Here is a 9929-nt window from a genome sequence, read left to right as displayed (position 1 = left end):
CAGGTCAGAATGTTAACGCTGCAGTGTTGCTATGGTGTTAAAATTAACTTGCGATCCGTGTGGAGCTGCAATCCTTGCAGGAACTGAGTGAACGCATTTACTCGGATAACACAATTCATAGATATTAGCAGTCGGTCGGGTGTCGAATATACATGAAATGGGGTTGGAAACCCATTTAGCTCCATAAAGTGAAATATTTCTGAGTGAAAACTTGATTTGGATCTAATTTGGAATTGATTAGATTGTAAAACGTAGCAGGGGATGGTGAGCCAAAAAGTGAAGTCATTTCAGAGGCGGTGCACTATTATGAAAACTTGTTTACAAGCACTGAAAAGACCAGTAATGTGTATTAAAGGGATAGTTCACCCACAAATAAAAAATCTGTCATTAATTACTCACCCTCAGTCCAAACCTGTAAGACCTTCATTCATCTACAGAACACAAATTAAGATATTTTTGATGAAATCCTAAAGCTTTAGAAGCATAGACAGCAATGGAACACACAAGTTCAACACCCAAATGCTGGGTTCAGCCTGTTGGGTCATTTTGTTTGGTTATTATTAATATTTGTTCCCAGGTGCTGGGTAGTTTTTCTGCACTCTAAAAATGCTGTTATTTTTTTAACCCAAATGCTGGATTCAGCTATTGGGTTATTTGTAACAGTTTGTCTGTAACTCAGCTGCTGCATTTGAAAACTACTGTGTGTGACTATGAAAAAATATTTAGGAGCACCATGTGTGACTGACCAGATCAGCATATTTGTGTTTGCACTGAGGGAGGCTTCAAAGGTTTCTACATGTTTTTTACAACGTTGAGTAATGTATCACGGGCATATCTCATGAACAAAGTGTAGAGAGAGTGTAAATAAGAGATTTATTGTGCAGTGTAGAAACCTTCGTTGATTTATAACTTTGTGAGATCGTGATGAGGTAAGATGAGTGACAGCTTTTAAAGGTCCCATAGAATGGAAAACTGCATTTACCTTGGCATAGTTAAATAATAACAGTTCTGTACATTAACATGACATACCATGAGTCTCAAACACCATTGTTTCCTCCTCCTTATATAAATCTGGTGTTTGCAAAAGACCACCGAAAAAGAGGCCAATCCTACCATAACACTGACTATAACATTATAGTCGGGATCATTAATAGTCATGCCACCCGACATTTGCACAGCCCAATCATCAGAAGTTCTGCGGGTAGGCTATTGTGAAAAAACAAAGCGAGGACAATAGTGAAAATGGCAGATCACGGGAATAAATGTTAGGTTCCAGGTTGTGCAGGGATGGGTTGGTGTCTGTACTCAGAAAGGCAAGGAAAACAAATAAGTCGAGCCACTAAAGGGACACGGTTAGCTTCTTGCTAGCGGTAGCCTGTTACATTGCAGTACATACAATTTCACATAAACAGAGTAAGGAGAGATGACTGCGCGGTGTATGGTGAAAGATTTGCAGATCCTGACAGCATCTAAACTTGTCAAATGTGCTAATTACTGCCGCTGTAGTATAACGTTACACAGAGCACGTGTGATCGCAAATCTCAAAAGTGAAAGCAAAAAGTGATTGTGCATTCAAAATTGCAATTTCAATGTTAATAGCGGCTCGAGCTCTGTAATTAAATATATATTTTCCTCCATGTGTTCCTTTCCTGCTGTGTAAGCTATTGAAATGAGCTGCCGTGTGAAACAGCCAATCAGAGCAAAGCTCATTTTTATTCGTGAACCATTCAAATAAGGTAATAACAGACCATTTCATTCTAGGGACAAATCCTAGGGTTGTAAATGGACTTGTAAAACCGTTTCTGGAGAATTTTTGCCCTTTCTTATGCCATATACCTTCTATGTAGATATCAGAGAACAATTTAAAATACTGTATTGTATCAATGCATTCTATGGCACCTTTAAGAATACCCTTATAATGTATTATACATGTAATTATATTATACAGGCTTCATAGAAAGTGTTACCGAAGAGAGAAACTCAAACAGGCTTGGATGAGTAAATGATGACAGGATTTTTCTATCCCTTGAACAACATAAATATGGTAACATTGATTTCAAGGTGTCTTTAGCGCAATTCAAGTCCACAATGAGCGTGTGACTGGTGTAAATGGTTGTAAATGTGTGTGCATCCATCGGGCCAGAGAGCTCATGCTGTTTAATACCTCTCCCTGTCCTTGATGGTGGAATCGGGACAGTATGTTGCCATGACGACCGAGACCCATAATGGTTGCCACAGCGATGAGAGAACAAGGCGCACATGCAGTGGTTGTCAGGGGCGACCGGGGAGAGCGAGAGAGAACGAGCGAGGCCAGTGAAGTGGATGGGTAACAGCGAGAAAACAATTGAACATAAAGATTCAACAAAAATGATCCCACTCAGCTGGGAGATGAAGGGACATAACCTTCACTTTGCAGTGGGTATGAACGAGAGATAGAGAGGGACGTCCAACACGTGGCGTCCAATCTGGAGCAAAGTCACCCTCTCCTTCAAGAGGCCTTTATTTCAGCACTGATTATTTTTAGCTCTACGCGCTGCCGTCTCTCTGGAATACACGACGGTGACCATTGCAGCAAGGTGAAAAGTTGAGTGCCTATGGGCGGCACGTGCACGTACACGTATGTCTACAGATGGTACAAGACTGCCTTTCAAAGGTCACCCGTCTAACATCTTGATGATCTCGCATTCCTGTTCACCTCTTCACGATCAAACGGCAACCTTTCACCTCACCGGCAGACTCGCAGTCTGGCACAGTCAAGGGTTGTTGTTAAAGCAATGACCTCTGAAGAGATCTACCATCGACTAATGCAAAAGTTAAAGGTGCCAGACTCTCTGCACCAACTGGGGTTTACGACAATGCTGTGGGCACTATTCCCAGTTGCAAGCTGGGTAAATAAATGAAAAACTGGTTCCATCACAAGGCCACCGGAACGGCTTGTGAAAAACACAATTAGCGCATTTCGCAATGCCGACGTGCTACAGTTGCCATGGTGCTCACTGCTTCAGTGAGTTTTTAATAAGCTAATAAGCAAGTTCAAAACAGCGTAAGCCCACCGAGAGCACATCTAGGGAAATGTCTAAGCATAGAAATGGTCACATAATGAGCGCGGTGATGTGGCGTCGTACCGCCAATATTATAAACCAACACACCCAGGCTGCTATCACAAAGCTGGAGGATGTTTTTTCAAAACGCATGCTCTGTTCAGAGGCCGTGAGGGTTTAAATAACAGGCAATGACAATCAGTTGAGACTCGTCTGTGCTGATTGGACGGTTCGCGCTCGTCCAGTCAAGGTTAGCACGTGCTGGGAGGCAGCTGGGGAGCCGTTTCTGATTTGTGTTGTTTTCAGCTGTCAGTTGGCATCTTCTCAGTGCACCATCAGCAACACTGAGCATGAACTGGTCATCAAATACAATTAAAAAGATTAAATGAAACCATCACTCATTGCATATTGCATGCAATTTTTATCAGTGCGCTTGCTCAATTTATGATTGGAATTAACTTCTGGCGGTTTTCTAATGGCGTTCATTTGTCTTTTTTTGTTGAGGCGTGCAGAGCTCCCGCAGCGCGGCTGCCATCACAGACAGAATGCTAAACAGAATTTGACTGACTGATTGATTAACGCCCCGTAGCAGCCTGTCCTCCGCGGTTCTCGTCTCGGGGGCGGGGCCTGGAATGTGCGGCCGTGGCACTGGGAAAGATGTAGATGAGCGGCGAGAGTAATAATGTGAGCGATTGTGTGAGTGGAGGTTTAAAACAGAGAAGAGTGCCTGAGACAGTGATAAACAAGAGCATCTATGGGAAATGAGAGAGACAAATGTGTCCTCACCTATCCACCTGTCATTCCCATACAAAGAGAGATTGTCTTTGGTCATATCGTAGTATCCAATCTTCTTGTAGCTTCCTCCTGCCGAGAGAAAGGGAGAGAGTGCGATTCAGAAATAGTTTAGAGTCAACATCAAATGGCATTCGCAAAACATTTTTCCTCTATAATGTGACATGTTTTTGAGAGAGGATACTTAAAGAGGAAAAAAAATGTGATTGACTTCATTTTATCCACTGGGAATTCAGCTTTATGCAAATGCGCAGAGATGCGAAGTGGTGACTACCAGTGGGAGTGCAGGGTGACCCTGTTAAGATGCAATTAAGAAAGCGCTTTATTTCAGCATTGGGAAACATTATGCAAACACAAACAACATTTTTCTTATGTTGCTTAGTTCATCCCAAAATCCATTTTGTTATCATTTACTCAACCTTGTGTCATTCGAAACCTGTAAGACTTTAACCCTTGTGCATTAATTTAAAAAAGTTACACATAGGTTCATAGAGGACAAAAATGTCGAAAAACTGTCATACAAATTTGAAGCTTTGGAGTACAGACTTAAAGAAGACTCTTGGCAGATTATTGTTGAAGTTAAAAAAGTTGTAAAAATTTAAAATCCAAAAAGTTATAGAGGTTTAAGATTATATATATTTTTTATAAAATAATTTGAACTGAATTGATAGAAAATCAAAGCCATAAATCTAAACAAGTTGTGTTCCAAATCTGAGGTTGATATTTCAAAAAAGGAGCTTTTAGTAAGATTCACTTAAGACTAAGTGCAGTATCAAACTTTTCCCATTAGATTCACTGAAGCTTCACTGATCCCACTGCGTACACAACAGCGGGATTCGTGATTCGCAGAACAGTATAATTTCTCTCTCTCAAACATTACAGATGTGCACACACACACAAACACACAAAAATTTTATTTAGGACACACATAGAAGCCACACTCCATACCAACATACCCACACAATTTTAGCTGCATAATTCATCTAATTGACCCTATAATAGACTATAATATGCATAAGTAGAAAACGTCTCAGGTTACGTAGGTAACCCTAGTTCCCTGAGGACAGGGAACGAGACGCTGCGTCCTGGTGGACACTACGAGACGCAGCGTCTCGTTCCCTGTCCTCAGGGAACTAGGGTTACCTACGTAACCTGAGACGTTCCCTTCCGGAGGGAACTCTACGCTGCGTCCTGGTGGACACTATGGGAACTGCCTTCAGCATGACCGGTTCTGAAACAAATGTATGAAACAACGACAGTGAACTTGACACTGGCCGGCGCCAGCCTATGACATCATCATCAGGCGCCTGCTAGTATAAAAGCAGGTGCCTGAGAGCACATTACCATCTTTTTGTCTGACGGAGGTATGTGCAGGGCCCGAGGCATGGCCACGAGACGCAGCGTCTCGTTCCCTGTCCTCAGGGAACTAGGGTTACCTACGTAACCTGAGACGTTCCCTTCCGGAGGGAACTCTACGCTGCGTCCTGGTGGACACTATGGGAACGATTATACCAACACCGCCATGCCGAGGGATAGGTGATCAAACTGACTGAATGAGGAGTCAAGAAGGAAATCACCCCTGCATCAGCGAGAGTCGCTGGGGCCCAGTGACCTGCCACGGCTAGCCCGGCTACCTGTGCACGCAACTCTCAAGCGTGGAGGCCTAGAGGAAGCCTACTACACTTAGCTCTCTAAGTGAAGGAGCTCATAAACGCCCTGACCATAAAGGGCGGAGTTTAGGGAATGGATGTCTCGGCAGGGCGGACGCCTGCTCTAGGGACCTGACAACATTCAGTGCTACAGGTATAGATGGGGAAGCGGAGCTTCTGGAGAATGGAGGCTTCATAAAAGACTCTCTAAAAGAGAGGAAGCCTGACAACATTCAATCCACTAGCTCTTAGGAGTGGAGGTCTCAAAAATAACCCTCCAGTGAGGGGAGACCTGGCTACACTCACGCTTAGAAGTACTGGAAGCGGAGCCTCTGGAGAATGGAGGCTTCATAAACGACTCTCTGAAAAGAGAGGAAACCTGACAACATTCCATCCACTAGCTCTTAGGAGTGGAGGTCTCAAAATAACCCTCCAGTGAGGGGAGACCTGGCTACACTCACGCTTGAAAGTACTGGAGGCGGAGCTTCTGGAGAACGGAGGCTTCACAGAAGACTCTCCAAAAAGGAGAGGGAACCTGACCACATTCAATCCTCTAGCTCTTTAGGAGTGGAGGTCTCAAATAACCCTGCCGTGAGGGGAGACCTGGCTACACTCACGCCTAGAAGTACTGGAAGCGGAGCTTCTGGAGAATGGAGGCTTCATAAAAGACTCTCTGAAAAGAGAGGAAACCTGACAACATTCCATCCACTAGCTCTTAGGAGTGGAGGTCTCAAATAGCCCTGCAGTGAGGGGAGACCTGGCTACACTCACGCTTAAAAGTACTGGAGGCGGAGCTTCTGGAGAACGGAGGCTTCATAGAAGACTCTCTGAAAAGAGAGGAAACCTGACAACATTCCATCCACTAGCTCTTAGGAGTGGAGGTCTCAAATAGTCCTGCAGTGAGGGGAGACCTGGCTACACTCACGCTTAGAAGTACTGGAGGCGGAGCTTCTGGAGAACGGAGGCTTCACAGAAGACTCTCCAAAAAGGAGAGGGAACCTGACCACATTCAATCCTCTAGCTCTTTAGGAGTGGAGGTCTCAAATAACCCTGCCGTGAGGGGAGACCTGGCTACACTCACGCCTAGAAGTACTGGAAGCGGAGCTTCTGGAGAATGGAGGCTTCATAAAAGACTCTCTGAAAAGAGAGGAAACCTGACAACATTCCATCCACTAGCTCTTAGGAGTGGAGGTCTCAAATAGCCCTGCAGTGAGGGGAGACCTGGCTACACTCACGCTTAAAAGTACTGGAGGCGGAGCTTCTGGAGAACGGAGGCTTCATAGAAGACTCTCTGAAAAGAGAGGAAACCTGACAACATTCCATCCACTAGCTCTTAGGAGTGGAGGTCTCAAATAGTCCTGCAGTGAGGGGAGACCTGGCTACACTCACGCTTAGAAGTACTGGAGGCGGAGCCTCTGGAGAACGGAGGCTTCACAGAAGACTCTCTAGAAAGAGAGGAAACCTGACAACGTTCAGTCCACCAGCTCTTAGGAGTGGAGGTCTCACTAGCCCTTCAGTGAGGGGAGACCTGGCTACACTCACGCCCGGAGGAAAGCCTATACTCGACACTGGGGGTATTCAGTGAGGCTGCATAGCCTATGCAACCCGAACTACCAGAGTGGAGCTTCTGCTCAGAGGGAATCTACGGAGTGGAGGTCCCATGACCTAACTACACTTGACACTGACGACGGCCTGTGAGGCTGAATAGCCTGTGCGGCAGGCCTGTCTAAGTGGAGATCTTCTGAGGAGTGGAGGCTTCGACGAAAGGAAGCCTGGCAACACCCTGTTCCTTCCAGAGAGCAAACTCTAAGAATGGAGGTGCCATGGCACCTCTACACTCAAAACCTGGAGGTATTCAGTGAGGCTGAATAGCCTGTGCAACACAAACTACTCGAGTGGAGCTACTGCTCAGAGGGAATCTTCAGAGTGGAGGTCTTATGACCTAACTACACTTTGACGACTCTGAGGATGGAGGTCTGTGACCTATCTACACCCAATACTAGAGGTAGCCCGCGAGGCTGAGTAGCCTGTGTAGCAGAATTACCTACAGGGAGTTCAGAGGAGTGACTGCTCCAAAGGAAGCCAGAAAAGCACTCTGTGTCTTGCAAAGAAAAACTCTAAAAGTGGGGGTCTCGTGACCCACTCCACTTTCAACACTGAGGGTAGTCAGTGAGGCTGAATAGCCCCTGAGTGGAGTTTCTGCAAAGTGGCGGCTTTGGTAAGAAAGAAGCCTGGTACCACTCTGCACCCAGCAGTGGACGACTCTAAGGATGGAGGTCCGTGACCTATCTACACCCAACACCAGAGGTGGTCCGCGAGGCTGAATAGCCTGTGCAGTCGGACCGCCTAATTCTAGTGTGTCTCTGGAGGCAACGAAGGACTCTGAGTGAGGCTGGCAATGTTCTGCGAGCAGCAGAAGGACTCTAAGAGTGGAGGTCCCAAGACCTACTACACTTCAACACTGCAGGCGTTCATCGAAGCTGAACAGCCTAAACGACAGTACTGCCTGAGTGGAGTCTGGAGAGTGGAGGCTTTCTAAAGAGGGAGCCTAACACACCTCCGTGCTTAGCAAGGAAGAGCTCTGAGAGTGGAGGTCTCAAGACCTAGCTACACTCTAGCCTTGAAGGTCATCCGCAAGGCTGACTAGCCTGTGCGACCGAAATACCTTCATTTTGGAGCTCTTCTGGAGAGTGAGGCCTGAGGAGGCCCGACACTCGATCCTGCTAGCAGCGCTATCTGGATTGGAGCTGGAAAACTAAAAGGTTTTTGAGAAAAACCAGCTCAGAGAATGGACACGGAGGAACCCTGCGTGGTCCATGGGAGAAAGGAACCTGCCTTTACGGGAGGGACCTTACCATGAGTATGGATTTTAGTGAAGTGCCTGAACAGTGCACTTACCACTCACGTGGATTTTAGAGAATGCCCAAAGACTTTGCGTGAGCAAACACCACAAATGTGGTTTTGAGTAGGTGTCCTGAGCATAGCGAGGATCACCAGATTTGCAGTCTCTAGGCGATAGCGGAGCCTGAAAGCGGAGCTTCTGGAGAGGGGAGGCTTCAGCAGAAAGACTCTCTAAGCGAGAGGAGGCCTACGACGCTCTCCCTAGGAAACTCTTCAGAGTGGAGGCCTCAGGTAAAACGCTCTAGGCGAGGGGAGGCCTGACTACACTCGACGCTCAAGAAAGGTAGATACTCACAGTCAGAGCCAATAATAGAAAATCTCATTTATCATCTAGCTCCGTGTAGTGGAGGCTCCGAGACTACATCTCTAAGGAGAGAAGCCTACAACACTAGTTTTTGGTGAGTGGAAGACTGCACTCCCCAAAAAATAGTCAGCGAGGCACTCATGGGCCTGCCAGCTGCTATAACTGTGAGAGTGAAGGTCTCAGTACTGTTGGTTGTGACAGAGGGGAGACCTATTACACTGTGCTATCAAAGGAGTTGTAAAACTTAAGGGTTTTGGAACCAACTCAAAAAATGGGCACGGAGGATTATCCTGCGTGGTCCAGCCCGTGAGGGATTTGAAGAAGGAACCTGCCTTTACGGGAGGAGCCTTACCAAAAGTATGGATTTTAGTGAAGTGCCTGAGTAGTGCACTTACCACTCACGTGGATTTCAAGTGCTCAAAGACTTGTGTGAGCAAACACCACCAACGTGGATTTAAGAAGGTGCTCTAAGCGTTTCGCGAGAAAGACACCTGTATTATTCCTGGGTGATAGCAGAACCCGGAAGCGGAGCTTTCAGTGAGGGAGGCTTTAATGGTTACAAGCTCTCTCGAACGTAACAAGCCTGGCGATGCTCAACTGAGGAAGCTCTATTGAGTGGAGGCCTAGGTATACACGCCCTCTCGCGGAGGGGAGGCCTGACTACACTCACGCTTATAATGACAGATCCACGAAAAGAGTTCACAAGCTGCCTTGTCTTGTGTTTTCGGCCTGCATTTTCTGGAAAGTGGAGGCTTGACAGAAATACCTCATAAAGAGGGAGCCTAGCAACACTCGACCCAGTAAAAAGCTCTCATGAATGGAGGTCTAAGAATGACCTGGCTACATTCAGTGCTAAGAAGTATCTCTCTCTATATGTCTCTCATATAGAGGACTTCACAGAGAGGAGGCCTTCTAGGCCTGCTACACTCTTTTACTTCAAAGCGGGGCTCTTTTTTTTTTTTTTTTAAAGAGAGCGGGGGCTTCATCTCTCTCACAGAGAGGGAGCCTTAACGACGCTCTATTCGCCCTAACACACAAACTCCTAGGAGTGGAGGTCTCACATATATGTATATAAAAATACACAGGGAAGGGACCTGACTACACTCATGCCAAAAGAGTATTACTCTTAGCAGGGTTTGAGTGAGCGGAGGCTTCAGTAGCGATCTCTTTCCGCTTGAAGCAGCTTGGACAACGCTCAAGAGGGTTTTACATATTCTCGTATGTATATGTATGTTAGATCAT

Source organism: Garra rufa, chromosome 14, assembly GCF_049309525.1.
Source record: "Garra rufa chromosome 14, GarRuf1.0, whole genome shotgun sequence".
NCBI lineage: Eukaryota > Metazoa > Chordata > Actinopteri > Cypriniformes > Cyprinidae > Garra > Garra rufa.
This window is presented reverse-complemented; position numbering follows the sequence as displayed.